This window comes from Triticum dicoccoides, chromosome 2B, assembly GCF_002162155.2.
Source record: "Triticum dicoccoides isolate Atlit2015 ecotype Zavitan chromosome 2B, WEW_v2.0, whole genome shotgun sequence".
Classification (NCBI taxonomy): Eukaryota; Viridiplantae; Streptophyta; class Magnoliopsida; order Poales; family Poaceae; genus Triticum; species Triticum dicoccoides.
This window is the reverse complement of record NC_041383.1, coordinates 703,726,887-703,731,462: the sequence shown is the minus strand read 5'-3', so window position 1 is coordinate 703,731,462 and position 4,576 is coordinate 703,726,887.

Genomic DNA, 4,576 nt, shown 5'->3' with positions numbered 1-4,576 from the left:
ACGACACGAAAGCAGCAAGATACACGATAGAGTTGGGTGTGAAATGATGGAGTTGTGCCCCAAAGAAGTTTAGAAATCCCCGAAAGAAAGGATGAGGAGGCAAAGAAAATCCACGGTCGACGTGGGTGGCCAAGAGGACACACTCACCCTCCTGAGGCTGCGGCTCCCAGTCGTTCCCCGGGAGCCTCGCTGATCCATGGGGGATCAGTCCTTCATCGGCCAAGTCGTCAAGGTCTTTCTGACGGATCATCAAGCGGATCCAGTCGTCCTGGATCCAGCCCCACGGCAGGCCGGTCCTTGAAGAAGATCCGCCCCGACTGGTCGCCCTTCCCTTCGCCTTCGTTGTCGCCTTCTTCGCCCGCTCCAAAGCTGTCGTCTTCTCCTTCACCATCATCGCCGGCGAAGCGTGCACGAAACAGCGGCGCTAGGGCGGAAGCAAGCGCGGCGGATGAATCTGGAGAAGAGGGAAGGAAATGAGGATGCACTGTTCAAAAAACCTCGTCCGGCGCATTATATGAGGTCGCTTCTGAGTGACTGACCTGTAGGCCCGGGCGATCCTGTCAAATCCCGCAACAGTCGCGCATGCGATACCTGGCGAAAAAGGTGGCGCAGAAATCAAGGCATCCCTGCCTTATCCCACCCGATTGCTGCGGCCTCCTCCGCCCCACGCGCTTCTCAAAAATGCGGATCCCGCTAAATCCGCAACGACTCGTCAGACGGAAGATCTCCTCCGCTCCTTCGTTCGGAGTTCTCCAAGTACAGAAAGTTCACTCGACAAATACAAAGAATGGATCAAGGCGACTGAAAAGGAAGTTGGTGCCATCACCTAAGTTCGTTGATCCAGAACAGGACATATTCATAGCACGAAAGATGAATCGGAGGAGTTCTCAATTCCTTTTCCACTCAAACCTCGATCCATTCGGGGGCTAATGATGAAGCCATGTACCTAGGGTAGGGTCATGGACCTGTCCAAGACACCCTACCCAAGGACATCTCTAGAAGAAATCACCTTTCAGTCGACCTGCAAAGGTTCCACTCGACAGACTCGAAGATACTCGACCACGAAGCCAAGCACTCGACGAACAGGAAACCTAAAGTCACTCTGCACGTAACGGTCTGTCATTAAGTAGCCTTTATGGTCTTCATAGCACTTTATGTGGGCGTTACCAGTAACCCCTGGTCTTAATGTACTTTAAACCCTGCATAACTGAGGGCTGGAGGGGTCTGGCGAACTCTATATAAGACACCCCCCTCCTCAGTGTAAAGGGTTCGCACCCGGGCTCCGAGACGTAGGGCTGTTACTTCCTCCGAGAAGGGCCTGAACTCGGAAAACTCTTGCGTATACAACTACTCCATAGCTAGGATCTTGCCTCTCCATTAGTACCCCCCTACACTACTGTTAGACTTAGAACCACGACAGCGAGCGCCATCTTTTTTGGATGCCGGCAGGTGTGCTGGCATGACCACGGGGGCCGCGATTGCGTGGTCGAAGTCAAGTCCCACCCTTTTTGTGTGCTGGCATGTATGCCGGCCGGCTGGCAAGTGCGCCAACATGAACTGTGGTGTTATTTTTTTTGAAGCCGGCATTGTATGCCGGCGCTGGCATGGTGCCGGCATGAGACATGGCCGCTGGCATAATCGGCCGCGGGCCTTTCTTTAAATGTTGATTGCTGATAGGAAATGGGTCAGCGCGTTGGGCGCACTGCCGACCCAAATCTAAAACAGGGCAGACGGCCGACCCAAACAGACAAAAAGCAGACAAATTCGCCATCCGTTTGGGCTGGCCCGTTGGAGTTGCTCTAATCCTATATACATTGGTTGTGTCTTTGATGAAACAATGATGCTCGTGTTTTTTTAATAAAAACTCCGATCTATTTGTCAACCATGTCTTTGGTAAGACAATGACGCTCGCGTAGATCAGAAGGATATAACTTGCAGACACACAAACGCAGACGAACGAGAAACGGATCCAATCAGATCCACCGTAGATAAACGCTGACCGGATCCCACGATATCCTTCGAGGACAAACCTTCACATGCCTTCCGGAGACGCTTGAAACATCAACGGGATTGAGCTAGACGGGGAGGACCTTATTCCATATTTAAGAAGACGTCGCCGCCTCATCTTATTGAGCATGCCACAAACCCTAACAAGATTCAGAAAAGCACCTAAAAACGAAGCCCTTCCATCGACAAGGGCCGGGATCCACCGGGCGTTCATGGTGCAAGGACCATAAGAGACGAGGACTAGCGCACCACTGGATCTGATGATGATGTTTTGTAAAATAATGACGCTCGTGTTCATGTAGAAAATAATGACGCTTGTGGCTTGTTAATTTAGAGCATCTCCAGCCGCGCCCCCAACCGGCCCTCCCCAGGCGTTTTTTCCGCGCCGGCGCCGAAAAAACGGCCCAGTTGCCCCCCCAGAAGCCCGTTTTCGCTGGTTCGGGCCGAAATTGGTGCCGACGGACCCAGGCAGAACCCGGCGCCCTGGGAGGCGCCTAGGGCGCCGGCACAAGCGAAAAGGGCGTGCGGGTCCGCCCTGTCGGCGAGTCGAGCGCCTCTTCCCGCTGTTTCTTCCCGCTTTTCCCCCCACTTCCCTCCCATTTCCCCTTTCCTCCCGCCATTCTCCCTCCCGCTCGCCTCCCAGCCAGCCTCCATGCCGCCGAAGAAGTACACCGTCCCCCGCGCCGCGGCAACCGCTACCGCCTCCGTCGCCCAGCCGAAGCAGAGGAAGCCGAGGGCGCCGCCGTCCAAGCCGCCGGGCATGTCAAATGCCGATTGGAGGGTGGAAGTACAGCGACGGGAGGCTGTCACCGCCGACCGGTGGAACAGGGCCCTCGCCAAGAAGGCCCATGACAACACGGCGCGCGCGTCTGCGGGCGCCGCTGCCGCTGACCAGGCCGAGGCCGAGGCGGCTCGCGCGGGGATGATGAATCCCCCCGGCAACCACGCGCAGTACGCGCCCTGGGGGTCGCCGGGCTACGCCGACGCGGACGCACACGGTGGGTTCAACCCCATCGTCGCCTTCCCCCATGGCCACCCGGCCCAGCGCACGCCCTCGCCCGCCTTCGCCGGCGTGCAGTACCCTCCATACAACTACTCGCCGCCCGCGTACGCGTCCTCCCCGATGCCCCCTCTTCGCCGTTGCACGCCGCCCTTCTCTCACCTCAGCGCCGCCGACGAGACCGAGGCCGACATGGACGACATCATCGTGGAAGGTTCGGCCGTGGCCGCCGCGTCTCCCGGGTTCACCGCGGACGAGATAGTGGATCTCAGCGGCGGCATGGAGGGCGAGCTCGGCTACGTCTACGGCGACGAGGAATAGGACGAGGAGGACGAGGAGGAGGAGGAGGAGCCGGCGAGGGGGCACAAGAAGAAGAAGGCGTCGGCCAGGCCAGAGCCGTGCATCAAGTGGGCGTCCAAAGAGGAGGAATGCCTCGCCGAAGCATGGAAAGTCGTCTGCCTCGACCCGACCACCGGCGCGAACCAGAGCCTCGAGACGTATTGGGCGCACATCAAGGCCGAGTTCGACGAGCGCAAGCTCGTCGACCCCTACTTCAAAGGCGTCTACATGTAGCGCGGGGCGAAGGAGATGGCGAACCATTGGGGTGTATCCAGGGGGCGTGCAACAAATGGCATGGGATCGTCGAGGAGGTCGCCAGTCGCCCGGAGCGCGGCGCCAGCATGGAGGATCAGGTATGCCACACCCGTCTCCCGCCTCTTTTCGCCGTTCACAAGCCAACTGTTTGTTCGTCCCCGCGCAGTTGCTGCGCATGTTCGGCCTGTATCGGCAGGGCAACAGCGATGCCGAGTTCAAGTACCTTCACGTCTACAAGCGCATTGACAAAGTGCGACAAGTGGGCGGAAGTCCGACGCACCATCGAGAAGGCCAAGGAGACCTACAAGCCTGACGCGCCGACTCCAGGCGCGTCAGATGGGGCGCCGGACAGCAACAAAGGTGCCAAGAAGGGGAAACACGCCGACGCGGCCACAACTCGCGTGCAGGAGTCCATCCAGCACTGCCTCGCCGACGCACAGGTCCGGGCCGCCCTTCGTGAAGAGAAGACCGAGGCGCGTTGGTCGGCGTTGATGTCGACCAGCGCCGTCAAGCTCGACCTACTCCGGACCAACGTCGCCGCGAAGAAGAGGAACACCGACCTGGCTTTCCTGCTGGGCGGGTCGGACATGCTCCAGAGCACCGACGAGGCGGTCAAGGCATGGTACAGGACGCATGTTGGCCTCATCCTGGATCAGCTTCCCTCGGCGACGCTGCCCACGCCCACGCCGCCCACGCCCACGACGCCCACGCACACGCCGCCACCGCCGCCAAGCCCGACCGCTGATGCCGCCGAGACTGCCCGCAGCACAGAAGCCATGCCGCCAAGCACAGAGGCCCCGTCAAGCCCGCGCACGCCGACTTCGGCGACGCCGGAGGCCGACCTCGCCGCCTGATGCGCGCATCCGTCCATTCCTGCTTTTTTGTACGCCGAACATTTCATCCGGCCGCCGATCTAGGCCGCTTGATCGCCGGATTGTGGCGTCTATTTTGAACGCGGGAACGACTATGTTTGAA